Here is an 18,862-nt window from a genome sequence, read left to right as displayed (position 1 = left end):
AATCCAGATTAGAATCAATAAGTAAATTTCGTATCTGGTCTATTTTTGGTAGTATGCTTCTGATATTTATATGTCCTCCCAGGATTCCTTTGGGTTTAGTTTCAGAGTTCCAGATGATTTTGGCATGATTCACAGTTTGAAAGAGTCTTAACTGCCTCTGTTTCAGTTTTGCGCGATTAGTTAAGTGTATTTTGGCCCTGTGACCCTCTGACTCTGTGTTTATTGACATTCGTCAGCTGTCATAGGGGGTTCACCATGAGGATGACAGATATCAGGCGTACTGTATGGATAAATACGAGGCACCGAACTCACCCGAATGTCAGTGCCAGTGGTCCTGGTCTGGTTATACATTACTGCCTCTGAAGCAGCAACAAGTGCTGCATCATGACTCCGCTCCAAGCTCCCATCCGAGCCCGAGGGATGTAACTGTAGCCGCCGTGAAAGCCCGGCAGGCTCTCCCAGAGCACCTGTTGGTTCCCGACAACCCAGCACGCCGTTTCCAGCATCGATGACTGGACTAGTCAGGGTGAGTTGCGGGGGGGTTGTGGATGTAATAACCGGTTGGAGAGGTTTCGACACTTTGGGTGATTCTGACTGCATCGGGCTGATATCTTGCAACGTCGGATTGGCTGCTAGGCGGAAAAGGGGCCTGGGATTTAGATGGATATCTCCCGATAGTAGTAGCAGCAGTAGTAGTATTTTGGCTGAAGACGGGCTCTTCTTCCGCCTGATTGTAATTGTGAGTACTGGCTTGAGCACCTGAGCACGGCCATCCTTAAGAAACCGCGTGAAAACTGCGACATAACCAAATCCGAAGAGATTCAGTCGTGATTTTTCAGATAAAATGCCCAGTGGATCGGTAACATAGTGAGGATGGTGCGCTTTTGTGGCCTGAGTCTCAGGTGTATTGCAGGTGACTAAAACAGGCAGCAGTAGAAGAAAGCCACAGGTGAGAAGGTGGAGGCCGGTATTGTTTTGTCCATGTTTGCCTTTGCTTTTCATGCACAGTTTCAAGATAACATGCAGAAACTTTAAAGGCCAGAAACATATCTTCCAGAGTAGGCCTAGATAAAAGAGATTAAAAACAGCGATGTTAAAAGATGCACGAGTGGAGCCTGCCAAACCACTCAGAGCAGGTGCTGCCATCTTGGTGTGCCAGACATCACATCGACAGAGGCATTGCTGTTTTTTTGTGGTATTTAATTGTGTGGTTGCATTTGGTTGTGAAACTTGGCTATGTTGAATTTGTTGGACCTGTTTTTTTTCTGGTCTTTGGTTTGGTAGGCTTTGCTTTTCCACATGCTTTCTAAATGTTGTGCATATTTCATTGAATCTGTTATATTTCCTTACTTTGCTTGTGTTTTCTCAAATTGCAGTGTTTGAAGCTCCCAGGGCAAACGTTCTAAAACACAGCATTTTTAAAAGGCAGTTAATAAAACAAAGAAAACAAAGGAGTCTCTTCTTTTTTTTTGTTTCGATAGCAAAAAGCCTGACTTCGTAAAACTCAGAGCAGGTGATTCCCAACAGGCAGCGCTCCCCAACAAATTCTGCTGCGTAGCGTGCCGAGTCCCCCAAAGGAGGACGCCATGATGAGTTGTGTGAAAACTTTCTAAGACAAAGATGACACGAATCCTGGACTGCAGAGAGACCGAAAAACATCATCAGAGACAGAAACCAGGGAGCAGGTGACATGTTTCCTCTGAAGGGCAGCTTGTTCAAAATTGCTTTAATGGAAGAAGTTTGTTGGGTCTTTGTTTAGGGAGCTGAGCAGTGCAGCCAGCGGAGCGTACATGAGTCGGATTATTCATACAAACACACACTCGTGTATTAATGAGCGAGTGAGAGGAGAGTCACACAAGTGGTGTGTGCTGCACTGCTTTTTGACATGGGAAGAGTTGAGTGTTAGAGACTGTGGTCAGTGTGTCTGTGTGTATGTGCTTAATGTGAAAGAAGCAAACTGTACGGTTACATAACAGGAAGTAAAGTATTCATGATGGGCACACTCCAGACACCAGACCCACATACTGAGCTCTAAATGCTTTTTTTCTTTTTAAAAATTGACTTCATAGTATTCATCTATCTTTTTCTGTTTTTGTTTTTCAGTATGAATTTCTGCAGCTGCCATACTCGACCTCATACCTCTCATGTTTCATGGTTCAACTTGTGTAGCAAGCCAGCTTATTGTCAGAAGTCTTTTTACAGCGTTTGCTGTTATAGCTCATCAGGACAGTAACCTATGGGGAAAGAAGTAACGGTAACATGTATGTATGTGTGTTTCCTTTACCAAGACTTTTCTTCATCATGCGGAATTAACAATCAGTTCTGACAAAACAATGAAAACCAGTGTCAATATAAATCATTTACTCTGATGTTCAAGTTAGTGTGTGTGTGTGTGAATGAGAGTGAGAAAGACAGACAGTTTCTCCTACATGGAATTTGAGATGACTGCTAGTGAATTGGTATTCACCTCACAAGCTGAGGGTCAGTCTGATACCATTATCTGATACATACACACACACACACACCCACTGCCATGTTTCCATTAAAGACATAAACCAGTAAAGCAGTGGTGCTGTGAAAAACAAACAGGGGCCCCAGCTGTGTTTCTTACAAGGACATGATTGTCCCTTTTTTTTCCATAAATGCAGCCTGCAACAAACTGCAACAACATAACCAGTGAATGATTGTACATTACAGGTAAACCAAAACACTCTTTTAACTTCATGGTTCAAACATTGATTCAGATCAATTAAATTCAAATATGTACATTTTGGTGCAAAATAATGCACATTTCTGTGACATAGTTAAACGCCATAGTTAAATCTATTTTTGGCCTGCGTGGGAATCGACTCTAGGGAGGAGGGGGCGGGGGGAGACAGCTTCCTCCAATGTTTTGTATTTGGACTGCAGTACCCATTTAACCACTAGGTGTCAGAGTTACATGTTTCTCCTTTAAATAAATGAATAGAGCCGAATCTTAGCCAACTCAAAAACAAGCAGTTCAAGTATACAGCTATATGGTTTGGATTTGATGCTCTTCTATCCAAACTGTGGATATAAGATCATCCATTTCCATGTGGAAACTAGAATCTCTACAACCCTCAGTGAAGAGACAGATGCTTATTGTAGGACAGTCCTTTCTGTCCACTAGCATCAGACTCTGTATATGTGTATAAGTCTATGTAAACGTCTCTCTGAGTCATGACTGTTTACAATGAGTGAGAAGCGTGAATCAAGCCAGCTGTATTGTTGTCATAGCCGTGTTTACATCATGTTTACATGGACGGAACGGCCTTTTGTGTAAAGCTGATTTAGTCAAGGACTTTAGGAAAAGAAGAAATACCACTGCTTATTTGGATGTCAGGTAAGTGTCTTTAGGTCTCGGTCATTCGGTGTCAAGTTATGTGCAATGTGAAGCTATGAGTTAACCAAAGTGTGCTAACATTAGCTTGCAAACACAACAATGTAGACCACAGGCATTTGCAGCTGGAGCAAAGGACAATTTTGTCTGCCGCTTGTGCTTAAAGGTGCTTAATTATGGTGTGTTCTAATTTATAAATCCTTTGTGCAAACGCGATTGGAGGTGTGCCGCTGCAGGAGAGTGGAGGCTTATGAATGCAGACAGCAGTTTGTTTTGGTTTAATGCTGATGCTCAAGGGCGACATCTACTGGATCAGAAAGTCTTGTTCGGCTTTTTCTGATGAGCATCTGTTCTCTTTATATGCTAGCATAAAAAGACAGGTTTTAAACAAATGCACTAAACACACAAAACAGTTAACCAATCACTATTCCTGTAATATATGTATGTATATATTTGTGTCTGGCTAATTTGAGGGACAGACCAACAGATGGACTTCCCACACAACTACAGGGGCTCAAAAAGACACTAACAGTGTGGAATGTTAAACAGCTGTCACAGTATGTGTCCCAAAGATTGAAGCAGAAGGAGGACATCTTTTTGGCTGCGTTTGGAGGAGAGGAGAGAAGGAGAGGGACAGCTTTGTCAGCCTGTCGTGATATATTCAAACGGCAGACCTGTGAAGGAAGTGGCCCCTGAAGTGGGACACTGCTTTAGGCTGTTTTCTGTAAGACTGCTGTCTCTCTGTCTATTGTACGTGACAGTGGGATTCTTGTGTAAGTCAAACCCAGACAGAAGCACATAAAACAGTGATGCACATAAACGCTCCACAGCACACACACACGTACACAGACCATCTCTGCCTCTGTGCAGCAAACACAGGGAATATAGAGTACACTCAACTACACTTGTTTCTCCCAGCTGCTGCTTCATGGTCCAAAAGGCTCTGTGACTGTGTTTGTGTGTGGGAACTTAAAACATTTTGCCTGAATCATTACTTATTTACACAGTGTTTGAAGTGAAAAATAAATGTATGAATGGTTGAGAACACCCGTACCATAAAAGCTAATTTGGATTGTGTTTAAGCCAAACAACAAAACATAAAATATCCTAGAGTGCATTTAAAATTTAACATTTCCAGGATGTGTTTTCTACAGTCATCATAACATTTCTTCTTCATGAGTTAAGGGCGGCCGTCACACAAAAAGAAAATGTTTTAGTTGCATTTAGTTGTCATATGCCCAAGTTGGCGAGCATCCTCCTGCAGCCAAAACTTAGTGACAGGAACTCCACGCTACAAGAGCTCCAACAGTCCATGCCGAGAGAAGGGACACTTCTTTTATTCACTGGAGAGTAGAGTCAACAGTGCTGAGAATGAGGCAAGATCAGGAACTTTTTCATAGTTCTAGGAACTGTTGGAACCCTCCCCTTTTTTTTATTGATTCCACACCGCAGGAGCTATGAACTATTAACGATCTGTTAAGAGGATTCTTTTTAGCTCCTGCTTCAGAGTAGGCACTCTCCCAGCACCATTGCGACGCAAATGCAGACAGAAAAAAGTCCCCATTGAGTGTAGTTCTCAAGGAAGTCCCTAGTGGGAGTCATGGCAGGCCTCCTGGCAGCCTTATGAGACTGGAGATAGCATTGGCAGAGAAGATTTGGCAAGTTTTTCATGGGCGCAAACCACATACTCAGCTCTGCTGCTTATCCCACAAATGTATGTTCCTTACAAATGTGGCACCATTTAAAAAGGGAAATAAACAGGCTTTCCAACGGTATGTTGGTATATAAGATTTATTGCCAAGAAGCATTGTTCCAACAAAGAAACAATCTACCAAACACAAATTCCCTTACTTTTTGTGTGATGTTTAGTTCAGTGTTCTCTGCGCACCCTCGACGTCAGCTGTCTTTTGTCACTGCACTAACAGCACCCTCAGCACTATCAGTTGAAAACAGTTCAACTTTTGGAACAGCACGCGCTTGTCAGTGTTTTCATGTTTTCTTGGTGATTCCTCCTTGTGTTAAAACAAATATTAAGCACACAGAGCCATCTAAAAACACAACGGACAGCGCTGGTGAGAAGCGCTCTGAAACGAGGGTCGTAAGCTTTTCCAGGGCAAAAAGGCTCTGTTTGTGGACACAGGCCCTGAGTTTGTATTTCTCTGCATCAGTCATTGGATGTGATGTCAACACTGAGAGTCTGATTCCACAGGTTCTGTCTGTGCCAGTTTTTGTACGTGCTGCACACTCTCTGATGCTGATCGCCTCCTCTTTAAGTTGATGCTCCTGTTTCCACTGTAAGCGCCGCAACTCTGCTCTAAATATGCGCCGAGTCAATTTTTGACGTAGCTCGCTTTAAGCACACATCAAGCTGAACAGAGCAGATTGATCCAGACCGGAAGTTAGACAAGGGAACGCACAGAGCTTCCGGTCAATTTCAAAATAAAACACAATATACAAACTGACCCTATACCTCTTCATTCTATCAACATTACCTCAAACAGGCACCAAACCCTAACATTTGAATGACAAAATAACCTGTTGTTGTTCTTTTAATTCCAGCGTGATCTTGTAGTCCTATTGTGATTTTGTGAACCTGCGAGTCCAGCTCATGGCTTGAGCCCTGTATTGTGTCAGTGGACTGAAAAAAACCACAGCGGAGACGGAACCATGAGCTCACGGATTCTGTGGAATCTGCAGCTCCGCTAACTTTCTGTTTCACTATACAGCCTGTTCTTAGAATTAGGAGTGGTGCCTCAGGGTTTTTATTACAACAGAAGAAGCTAATGATTCATCAAACAGCTGCCTTCTAACTGACCTTAAATAATCATGACTTTGAGTTGTTTCTGTGTCCATTAGATTAATGTGTGTATGCTTTGCTGTCTTGGTCGTTCATTTAAAGTAAGATGTTTGCTATCTGCTTTTTGGGAACATATGGTGTACACCTGGGATTTATCTCTGAGGACTGATTTAACAAAGATGAGAGAGAAGCCATCATCATACAGAACACATTCTGTAAAACCAAATAAATGAGCTTAAAGAAATATAAACCACAGAGGTTGGGAAAATATTTCATTCTTCCTAAAGAAGATTTTATCATCTTTTTTTTACAATATATATTATTTATTTATTTTCAAGCTCCTGTGAGTTTGAAGTTTGTTGTACACTCCAAAAACTCAAATGGGAATCTCCCATCAAAAATATCTAATTACACCTATTTTATGTCACATTAAAAAATATTATTTCAAGACATAAAGTGCAAAAAAAAAACAAGGCCGACATTGAATATAATAAGTATATTATCTCCCAAGGTGACAAGCAAATTGTATGATTAGATATTGTTTGACCAGAAATGAGATAAATACACTTGCAGATTTGAGTTTCTTGCAGTGTATTATTGATGGCCAAATAAGACCTCATAAAGCAAAGGAGAACAAAAAGGACAATATTGGTTATTTTCATAATAGGTGTCAACTAAAGTGATTAAAAGCAAATGTTCTGAGTAAGGCTGAAATAGAGGGGTTTATAGGCATGATCAAATACAGGATCAGAGTGGATTTAATACAAGAAACTTCACAGACATGTTTTTTGGGAGCTCTGAGACTTATTTAAACTGGATGAAAATGTGGATAATTGTTTGACCTTTAAGAGGCCCTGACAACTTTTGATTAATTTTGTTATTTAGTAAACTTTTAAGTGACACTTTTCTTTCCCTGTGCAATAAACATGCAGCATAAAAGCTACACTTCTCATGCTAAGAATAACCAAATGACTTCCTAAGTTTAGTGTATCTCAGCCAGCATCTTAATTAAATCTTGTGGTTGGCATTAAACACAACCAAATAAAAAGTGTAGAAGAAGTGTGAATACACATTATGAAGAGATGCGATGAGGTGGATGTAATTTATGATTAAATGCTGCTTCTATTTAGAGGAGAGCATCACTATCAAATATCACAGAGGGAAAAAGAAAACTTTAGTAACACAAATGAATATGCAGAGCACCACAGGGGTACAGAGAAGTGTTTGTTTCTGATGAAGTCCGCCATGGTTTCTTCAGCCAGCCACTTTCAGTTGGCAATTCAATGGTTGGGAAAATGTTGCACAGCAGTGCAGTTCTTTCTGATGAGCAAATCCTATAATTTAGGGTTTATGTCATGCTAATGGTCTTTGTAGATAGAAGTCAGATTGAAATGCCGCAGCCCATTTCTAATCAATAGCGCGCAGCTTATCAGTGTTCGCAGGAAGCTGGAAACACCTGCTTTCACCGATAACGCCGGCCAGTTTAAGTGATACAGATGGATTCTGTTTTAAGAGACCGTGCATTTGCTCTGAAGTTTAATGTATAAACCCGGAGTATGTGCATGTTGGCCACTTACCTAACATTCATACATACATTTGGTAAAAACATTTGGGGTAGGAGAAGGTTTCTGGTTTCCATCATTTATGTAGAAGAAGGCCCTTTAGATGTTGGACTTATGGCCTGTATCCTGTGTGATGACACTTGACCTCACAGGTGAGAAAGTTGTTGTATAAAGAACCTGATCCTTTGAGTAGGCAATGTCAGAAGAAAAATACTATTTGACACTGCTTCTGTTTCCTTGTAGGATGTGTTATCAGTGTGCATTTGACCTAGCTTACAGTTTGGAGTTTCAATTCATTCTGATAGGGCTCAGGATCAGGGACCTGGTGATAGGGGACAGCTGCATCAGATTAAAGTCCCGACCTTGGACCAGCATTTAAAGGTCGCTGTTGACTATAATTACTCTGACTTTGAGTGGACCCACCTGAGGGGATGACATGACACACAGAGCTCCTGAGAGACGAGCGCACACACACACACACACACACACAAACACACACACGACACTGCACTGAAGAGAAATACACTGGTTGCCAGACTGAATGGAACCAGCCTCGAGCTCTTGAATCATTTATGTGAGGGGACTTCTTAAAAACTCTGCAAGGGGGGACTTTTGAATGGAGGCACTTTACAACATACAATATTAGGCATACAGAGAGTACATTGCTTCTTTTATTCCTCTCCGATCACCATGCCCCTCTTGTTTCCACCTATATGACATTTCTTGCAAGAGGACGTGTCTGTTATTTTGTTAATTCCTTCAAATTTATAGAATTATCAGCCTGACTTCATTATTTGACATGCCAAGCAGTACATGTGAGGCTTATGTCGCAGCGGGTAAATCCATAAGGCTTTCATGTAGCTGGATGAAGTTGTGTCAATGCCTCATTTTAATTAATATACTAGTTTTTAGAACATCAGGGGCAGATCTAGCATGGACAGCTATGAGAGTAGGGTATATTTAAGAACTGTCAGGGAATATAGAAAACCTGTGAACACCAGGGCACACGTGAATAACTCTGTCAAGTCGGCCATTATAGTCAGAGTTTACATTGCAATGCAGTTGGATGACCGCCATGGGGATTTGGTGAGAAAACACAATGAGTGGGTGGAAAAGAACACGACATTACATGCATAATAATCAATTATGTCAAGTTCTGAGGGGCATTTGAGTGGACATGATGAGGCGGAAGCAAAGCATTTTCAACAGACTGGTGGTTTTTGTGACCTCCCGTAACAGCATGATGGAGCCTTAACCTAAAACAGCTTCTGTTATTTAAAGGCACATCAGAGATGTAACAAAACAAGCTCATGGGACTGCATGCTGCTAGTGCTGAGGGATTACATTTCTAAGTACTAGAAAATAAATGAATGTATTGCTGCTCATGCAGATGAGAAGACGTACAGTTCCACACACTCCCAGCTGGTACTTCTGCCACGCTACATGGACCCAAAGAAGAACATCATAGGGCGTCTTAGTGAGTTTTCCCCCAGGCTCAAATAGTTTTGCTCTTAATGAGCCTTAATATCTAGAATAAAAATAACTCATTTCATATTGTATCAGTGATTCCCAAAGGTTAACAAGGAAGTGGAAGTTATTTCACATACTGCATTGTTATTGCAATGGTTAAACAATGGGTGGTGGAGCCCTACTCGGCTTTGACATATACAGGATAAAAAAAATGGACTGCTGAGATCCAAGAATATGCAACTTAGATGGCCTCTTTGTTTTGGCCTCTTCCAATTATATTTATACATCCACATGTTGACTTGGGACAGTGCACATCAACATAAAAATGTAAATATTCCAGATTATAGCCATAGGCTAATTTCCATCTGTAGTCCATTGGCAGGTTGGTTGTAAACAGGTAAACAAAGTTATATAAAACCACAATGACAAGCAAAACCAATAGAACAAGTAATGACAAAAGAACAACATATACATGTACATTAGTAGACACATAAGTCAAAGAGTCACATAAATAAAATGTATTGTTAGCTTAATGAACTAAAACTGTAAAAACACCCTCAATCTCCCTCTGACTCTGAAACAATTGGAGTCAAGTTGTTTCTGTCCTTTTTCCCAACATTTATCTCAATAAAATATTTGTTCCTTCACTTCAAGCCAGATGAGCCCACGCTTTGATGTTCGACCATCCTCCCCATAACGCCCTAGTTTCAGAGCTATTGACTTTTAAATGTACTGGAAATCTAAAATAAAATCTGCATTAGAACATTTTAATGACTGCACATTATTTTTGGATCATTCAGATAAACAGATAACTAGCTAAAGATAAAAGGATTACTTTTAAAAAAAGGTCCTCGGCCATCTTACGACTTTCAAGGTCAAGGGTTCATTTTATTGGCATGTCTTTGATAGGAAAGCAGAATATAAATGGTTTCTATTGCTCAAAAATTCATGTAATTGTGTCCCACACACACACACAAAAGCACAGCATATTGAACAGAAATCTTCTGTGGACAAGAGCAGTCTAGTCTCAGTTTTTCATGTTCTAACTTGAAAGTACTTTCCAAATCTTAATTGGCTCCCTTTGGATTTTATTAATATAGATCTGAAATCTGGAATAATACAGATTTAATTTATTGCATCATGTTAAATTTTTCATCTTCATGCATTTAAGTCAATCAGGTAAAAATTGAACATCCACATCAAGTTACGCAGCAGTTTTTAGACTATGAGGCAAGGCCCTGAAAGAGACGACAGACCACGGGAACACAAATGTTTATATCTGTATTGGTTAAACACAGACTTTATTAAATCAACCCTCCAGTGTCCCGTTGAATAATTGAAATTAATGAACCCAAGTGTAGGTTACGAAAATAAAAATTTCAACAAAAAGGCAAATAAGGGTTACTTTTCTGAAGCCCAACAAAAGTCAAAAATCAAAGTCCTAAAGGAGAAAACCGCAAAGGGGCCATGAGGAAGCATCACACAAAACATGGGTATAGGAAGACGCATGAACTCACACAGAAGGGAAGGAACACTGAGACTAAATAGACATTGGTGTAATCAGACACAGGTGAGAGTAGTGACACATAAAGGGAGGACGTAAGACAAGACAAGAAAGACTGGAGACAAGAACTACAAAATAAGACAGGAAACACTTAAGACAAGATGAGAGAAATGCACACATTGGAAAAAAGAGAAAACAAGAGGATAAATGAAAAAAAATAAACGCATTTACAACATTTGTTTACTTCCAGGATTTTTCATCCAGAACATTCTGACCAATTAGAGAGCATTTTCCTCCCTGTATGATGCATACACTTTGGTCCACTTTTACAGTAAATGTCCCCATGTGAACACAGACCAAACTTGAGGTAATTACAACAATGTAACAAACTGGTCCATTATTCAGACCAGAGCAAATGATAGGTGTGAAAACGCCCTCAGACTTTGTAAACTACTGAGGAATCAGTGGAGTTGGGATAAAAAAAAAAAAATCCCCTCGACTGCTGAATTTGTATTCCTGAGACAGACTCGTGTTAAAAGTGAAAGACCATATCAGTTCTGGTATGTTGTCTCAGTGGGTTAATGGCGTGAAGCAACATGATGTGAGCCTCCTCAGGCCAGTCTGTGTTGAAGATTCACTCCAACAGACTCTTGCCTGTTCTTGTGAGCCACACCTGTTGGTTTGTACGACATGATGTATATTTGCATCGAGTGCAGATTCTCTTGTGTTGTGCAAAACATCACCCTCAACGTCTGCGTTCTCACTGTGTGATGCTAATATGTGTAATTCTCCCTGACACACTTCTCTGAGCGTCTTTTCCTTGCTGGCATAATTTGTACCTTGACTGTCAGCTCACATGCAATCAAATCCCTTTTTTTCCCCCCTTTCGCCATGAAATTCGTCACCTTAACCCCTCTCTTCTCTCCCTGATTTTTCATACTTCCCTCTTCCTCTTGCACTTCAACACAAACAGGCTCACAACCCGAGGTGCATGAATCTCTGTGTGCTACCTCAACTGAGTTATGAGAGGCAGGTGTGAATTATGACTCTGCCAATTATGTATATGTAGCGGTGTGTGAGTGTGTGTGTGTGTGCCAGTGCGCACACTGAGGTTTTATAAATCAGGCTTTCTTGGGAACACTGATTTCAATTTTAAATCATACCTTGGAACGCTGTTGAAAGGAAGGCGGCTCAGCAAATACGTGGGGAACTCGCTTGCCAGTATTTAGCTGAACACAGTGTCGTTCTGTGACCTTAATTTCGAGCTATTGGGGCTTTTCTTGTGGCTCTGCTTACATGTTGGGATGACATGCACGACACAAATGCAATCACCGTTCCATGAACCTCCGTTGCTATCAGTTATTTCTGTGGCTTTTATACAAGGATTGTATGGTCCAATCTGTCAAATCTTTATTCCACCATGGAAAAAGTGCCCTTGTACCTTGACTATAGGGTTGCAAATTCTAAGCACTTGACTTACTCGACCGATGTTAAAATTAACGATCAATCACTCGATTAATCGTGGTTTAAAAACATGAACATTTTGCTTACAATAACAATACCAAATGAGCTTTTTTTCTTCCTCAATCAAAGCTTTATTTGCTCGCAACATATTTTCTGACAGAATTGCATATCAAACATTGATATGTCTGCCCTCTATATATTTAAAATGTTATTAAGGCCGACTATATAACGTTAATTGAATCACGCACACGCTAAAAAAAAAATCTCCGCTATGTATCCATCTTTTTACCCAGAGCATTGCAAGCGTAAATATTACTTTTTGGCCTATGATGACATATCAAATATAGAATAAACTGAATACCGAATTACACTTTGTGAACTCTAATAAAAAAAGACCCAGTCGGTGGTCAGAGGGGAGCGCAGCCTGGTCACAAGCACTACAGCGGTTGAAAACACCCGCTCTGATGGCACTTATGTTGTGGGTATGCATACTGGCTAGTCTGGGAAATCTGTTTGCATTTACTTTCCACCAGTCTGTCGGTTTTGTATCCAAAGGTGGGGGAATGTTATGAGAAAGTTATCCTCCTCTGTATCCATGCTTTCAGCGGCGGGAACTGTTGCATACGGTACTGCTGCCCCAAAAGAAAAGCCATGGATGTGCGGCTGCAGCTCCCGTCGCGAGTAACGGTGCGTCTCTGTCGTGCCCAGCACCGTAGTCTCTGTGCGTTTGTTAAAAAACTCATTGCTGATTAAAGGGGGATAAAATGAGACACGTTCTTGATATTTCAAATAAGTAAATCGAGCTAATTTTTCTACCTCGAGCAAATTCTTAACGACCAATTAATCGATCATCGATTGTTATAATCCCTAATCTTGACCTAGAGTGACGAGCAGGAAGGGCTGCTCAGAGCACCAATGAGTCATTTACTCACCCATCTGGATTTTCTGAGCTATAGTCAAAGTTAAAACCTTTTACAGCAACCTTCCCATAAGCAGAGTCAACTTTGACTTCATAGCTTCTCTCCCAGTTACTGATGATGATGTCAACATTTCCCATGTGGACAAAGTCTCCCATCCCATGACCCACCGGGAAGAAGCATTGATGTGTGTAACAGTGCATGTGATGTGAGAACTGTAACAGTTCTGATATAAAGCTGAGACCTAAAGGTCCAGCATTGAATCATTTCAATGCACAACCTCGTCTTCATATACTGCTTTATATACTAGGAATTTGCTTAGCCGAATACATCTTGGTAAAGTGGGGAAAACAATCCCTACAACAGAAAACTGAAGGGTATCCTGTATCTGACCACAAAGTGTGTTTGCATTGAAAGAGACGCACAAGAGAATATGTGATCAAGGCTTTGCAAGGAAGCCATAAGAGACATGTGTCACTACATGTTACTTACCTCTGTTTTACAGTGATGACAAGTACAATTTAGTCATTTTCAAGAGATCTTGACTTGCGTATGTCTTTATCTTGGGAAATTCTTGAAGATTACAAGAAAACAGCGGAAATTAATTCATTATTACAGGGAAACAAGCTTTGTTATCTCATTATAATGGGAAAAAAATTGTCAAGATCTCAATATAAGAACCAAAAGTTACTCGTCATCATGGGGAAACTAGCATTGTTATTTGGTGATAACTAGATAAAAAAAAGTCAAGATCCCGTGGAAACAAGCAAATGTACTCGTTATCACAAGAAAATACAGTCAAATTAAATGACATTTGTAGACTGAAACATAAAAACTGTCATCAATTTTTGAGGAGTTCGCCTAAATAGTGGCTGAATAAACTGATTTGATTCCACAGCATCCTAGAGTGCTACCTCTTTGTTTAATTGTAGCGCCTATAGGAATGCCATTATTTTAAATAAAATAACAACTCCCAGTGTATTAAAGTCTAAGCTTTGTAATGAAGATACTTTTTGTGCTTGTCAAAAAAAAACAATGTGCTGGGGAATACACATTATGTCATGAGATCTGGGGTGTGTTTTTAATATTCAAATTTAGTTTTCTCTGCCGATCTAGAATTTGCGAAGCAGGTCAAGCATCCCGTTCTCGAGTCACTAACTGAGACTTGAAGTTTTGTTATGACTGAGATCCTGACCTGCCATGGATGGTGAAAAAGGAGGAAGGCATATCAAGAAGTATTTTTTTCTTAAAATAAGTCACAAATCCAAAGCTGATTAACATATCCTGCTGTTTTTGTAAGAGACAGACACTGGAAGAGTGAGACAAAGAGCCCATAGGGAGGACGGACAAGAGAGAAGTGACTTTATCCACACACAAATAAAATCCTCATGAAACTACAAAACACACTATGAACTGCCAAACTTTTTGTTTTATTTGAAAAGCTTTGCTGTCTGAGTTGAATTTGTACACCTTTCTGTTGTACCTTAAAAGCCTCATTTGTGCAGTAAATAATTGGTTTAGTTCTCAGGATCTGACTGTTCACCTCGATAAGCACCCAAAAAAATATGTAAATTCCCCCACCAGGAGGCTCTTAATTAAAACAATAACAACAGATGATGTCGAGGCTGGCGGGGAGTCATGGGAGTGATTCTCTCTGCTACTCCATTGACGTAACATCTGGGGTTTCCATGGCAACATTAAACATGTTGTGTCTGTCATGGGGGCCACCAGGACAAGACACATTCTGTTACAACTATCAAATTATGGATTATTAAAATATACGCAGACACACACATATGGGTTTATATATTTGAATGGGTGTGTATGTGACTTCCAGAACTTCCACACCCAGCCTCAAGTGGACACTATAGGAACTGCAGGATCTTGCACTTTGGCATTGGCTTCATTTTTAACACTGGCGGTTGCTGCTTGGTTTAATATGAAATGTTATTTTTGGAGGGAAACGTCTTGCAATGGTCAATCTGTTTTACTTGAGATACAACTGTTTGTTCGGATGGCGATCATTGGAGTGATGCTTTACAGTAAGCTGCAGCAACCATTTATTTACTGATTAGGTGGCGTAATTGCATTTAACATGTTTTCGACAAGTCAGTTATAACTGTAAATGATATCTGAAATTGTTTCTCCTCTGCCTGGCATGTTGCTGGTCTTTGTAATTGTGTGCATACTGGAAAGTTGTTTTTAAATCCGTATGGTTCCTCATGAAATCCAACTAGTTTCTCATTTTCTAACAAGCTGTCTTCTTGGTATGCTCGGAGCTCCTTTGGTGCATCATTCTGAATTGACTGTGAGCGAGCATCTGTGGTTTTACAGTCAAAAAGCAACTTGGAGCCAAGAGGTGAATCACGTTCCAAGTCCCTCAGCCCCAAAGCATCAACCAGCTGTCATTGTTTACCAAGAACCACAGCTCTGCTTCTAAAGATTGATCTATTGTTGATGACGATTATGCTTTAGAACATTGTACTATGAAGGCTAATTGTCAAAATGGAAATAGAGTTAATGGCATGGGGCTCTTGGTAGACAACACATGGTCAGATTGTCCTTGCAGAAACGTGAACTCAAGAGATGTTCAGAACAGACAGCTTCTGATCAAATCAAAGCGCTCAATTCCTTTTTCTTCTCTCATTTCATCGTCTCTTATGGGAGCTGGAGTCTATTAGCCTACAACCTGCTATTTTTAGCCTCTACATGTTTCTTTTTCTATTGCCTCTCTAAACCTGTAAATTGCATTTCGACGCTTGCAGCCTATTTTACTTCATCCCTCAATTAACTGGATTATTTGTGTTTTTTCTCAGGCTCTCTCTGTTAGCTTTTCTCTGTAGATATCTGACTCATATCTCTCTGGCTACTCCAACACACACAGGAGAGTGTAATAATTCATGTCTGGAATCTAATATCTGAATAATTAAGCCCTCTATTGGGTATTTATGGCAGGAATATATGTTCTTCGCAGTTTTGCATGTGGAATATATCATGACATTCATTTATGTAATTTTTGGGGTATTTTTTGGCCCTGGCATTTCCTCTGAGCTCTGACTGGGAGGGCGTTTATAATCATACAGTTCTGGCTGCTCTGAGCCATTGACACTGTTGGGAAGTAACTAAATAAATCTCTTGATAATTGTAGAACTAAAGGATCATTAATGCTTCCATTACCTATAAAAAGAGATGCAGATACTGTCACAACCTCTTTACTCCAACCGTCCTTACATTGAGTTGTTAAACAATGCAATGCACTTAATGTGGTCTCATGCAGACTTCCACTTCTCCTCCGCTGTCATCCAACTGACATTCAGTTCGGTCCGATCTCTGCCCAGCTGTTCTGTTGTTAGTTTTCTGTCCTTGTGCACGGGTAGGTAATATTAAACGCTGGGTATACATTCTTGATAAGTGTTTAATGAAGGGAAGTGTCCACTGTAGTGGGTATAGTGGCTTAAAGTAGTTCTTTGGATGACGAGGGGATTTGGTTTCTAAATGACACAGGGCTGTTCACACCAGGAGAGAGAGAAGGAGGACATTTTCTCACAAGCCAGTCAGCGAGCAATCCACCCTGTTTGTCGTTTTACTGGTCATACCTCAACCTCTGGTTAGCTGTTGCTTTGGTAAAGTTTGGTTCAGTTGGCCTCAGTTGAGCTAGCAAACGTACCTCCCATCCTCTCCGTTCTTCCACATCTGTCCAGCTACCCCGCAATGCTACAATATGTGTTCAACCAACTCAAACAATCTTTATTCAAAAAGTTCAGATATTTTCCAAAGTATTCTTCTTTGTGTTTTGCTGGTCTGGCTTGAACTGTTGGCAACACTGCTTGAAGATGCCCCCACAATTCCCAGGGATATTGCAAGGTTTGGCACAAACCAGTCAGCTTCCAGAAACATGAAGAAATATGGACGAATTTAAGACAGAGTACGGACTGAAGGTTTCTGCCAAATCTGTATGAATATTGGACATAGAGCATAATCAAGCTTTAAGTTAAACATCGATAATTCATAACATTATAACCACTGAGAGTGAAGTAAATTGATTAATCTCTTCACAATGTCACCTTTCAATGGGTTTGATGTTTCATACAGCAAGTGAACTGTCCTTAGTATAGCATTTGGGCTAATTGTGCATTTAAGTCAAATTTAAATTAGGAAGAAATAAGGTAGGTCTCTCAGAGCTCAAATGTGAATACCAACAAAATCCAAACACAACAAAACAATAAGTTCAAACAACCAACATAAATATCCTCTTAATCAAAAAACGCTTCTTGGGTCCATCAAAAAAACAAAAAAAGTAAATGTCTTTCGATCCGTGTTCGAATGTCTTTTTAGATCCTACCAACTTGTAGGCAGGGTAGATCTCGTAGATTGTAGCTCGCCATCTCCACGGTGTAAGGTTCATACACAAAAAACCTGACCTATAAAAAAAAACCGTCATGAACAGTGAGTCCATTCATTGTGCATTCATTGAAATATTCATTATCGGATCTCATTGAAAACCCCATTACTTAAACATCACACAACATAAATATACCTTTAAATTTAGGCTATATCCAATTGGATGGAATTAATCAATCATCTACTTATATAGCTACAAACCAGGATTAACCATGGGATTACCTTTTGAAATCCCGCAGTGTAATCAAATAAAAAGAAATACATGCCAAGGTTTCCAATGACAAGGCCCCGTACACGGCCGTGGCTTAAATTAGGAGTTTTCCCAAGGGGATTCTGCATAGAAATTTCTCCCGCTATTCCCGCAGAAGAAAACAACCAACGATATTTATCACTCATCTAACATTATACACAATACACAATATACAACTCACCGCTGTGTAAATCATAAACTCGTTGTCCCGTCTTGGGTGACCAAACAATTCTGCCTCTGCAACATGCGATGAGATGAGGTGAGGGGAAGTGACCTCGTGAACCGGATGTTTATGATAAGTGGGAGGAGTTCTGATTGGTTGAAGATTTTAGCGGAGTTCAGGTGAGATGATGGCATGTTTAAGAAAAATAAAATAGGGAAATAAATAAATACAAAATAAAATGAAAACCAATTATTCTTAAGTTATGGAGGTTCACTGAGGTCACTCCCCTCTCAAAAGGGAAAAAAATAGAGGGCTAATATTTAATTCAATTTAATTAACCTGGGTTACATTAGTGTTGATGACATGATCTAACCTGCAGCTCTTGTGGGGTGTCACAGGTGTGAAGTGGGCAGTGCATACCAAAAATGGTCCAAGGTAAGCAATTTGGGGAGCAAAGGCTGGCCAGTGTGGTCGATTCTAAAAGAAGAGCTACTGGAGCTCAACATGCTTAAAAAAATGAATGCTGGTTCTGTGGGAATTGTGTCAGAACACACAGTGCATCACAGTATCTTGTGTATGGGGCTGTGAAGGGTCAAGGTGGTCATGCTGACCCCTGTCCGACGCTGAAAAGTAAACACAACAATGGCCATGTGAGCATCATAACAGGACCATGAAGCACTGGAGTAATGTGGCCTTGAGGAATATAATGACTTAAAGGAGTTGAGTTGGCCTCTGACTTCAAAAGACCTCAATCTGTCGGATGTGCAGGTCGACCAAGTCTGACAAAAGGAGGCCTCACCTGGCAACTTACAGGACTCAAAAGATCAGTTTCTAATGTCTTTGTGCTAGATATTACAGCACTCCATCAGAGGTCTAGTGGAGTGTCTGTCTCCTGCTAGGCCGTTTTGGCCCTGACATGACAAGAGGGCTGCATACACAGTGTTAGTAAGTGTACTATAGGTGAGTGTTTTCA

The 18,862-nt window shown here is 40.3% G+C and overlaps 1 long non-coding RNA gene across 1 annotated transcript; it reads right to left on the bottom strand.

Moving 5' to 3' along the window:
- Window positions 1-17,314: 17,314 nt before the first annotated feature.
- LOC132981534 (uncharacterized) lies at window positions 17,315-18,243 on the bottom strand. The gene is made up of 3 exons (XR_009674595.1): window positions 18,001-18,243; window positions 17,908-17,963; window positions 17,315-17,496 (listed from the first exon to the last, which is right to left on the bottom strand). It is a non-coding gene; the product is annotated as an uncharacterized LOC132981534 (long non-coding RNA).
- Window positions 18,244-18,862: the final 619 nt, after the last annotated feature.

The sequence above is a fragment of the Labrus mixtus genome, chromosome 10, assembly GCF_963584025.1.
Source record: "Labrus mixtus chromosome 10, fLabMix1.1, whole genome shotgun sequence".
Classification (NCBI taxonomy): domain Eukaryota; kingdom Metazoa; phylum Chordata; class Actinopteri; order Labriformes; family Labridae; genus Labrus; species Labrus mixtus.
Note: the sequence above shows the minus strand (reverse complement) of the source record. Positions and strands in the feature narration are given on the sequence as shown.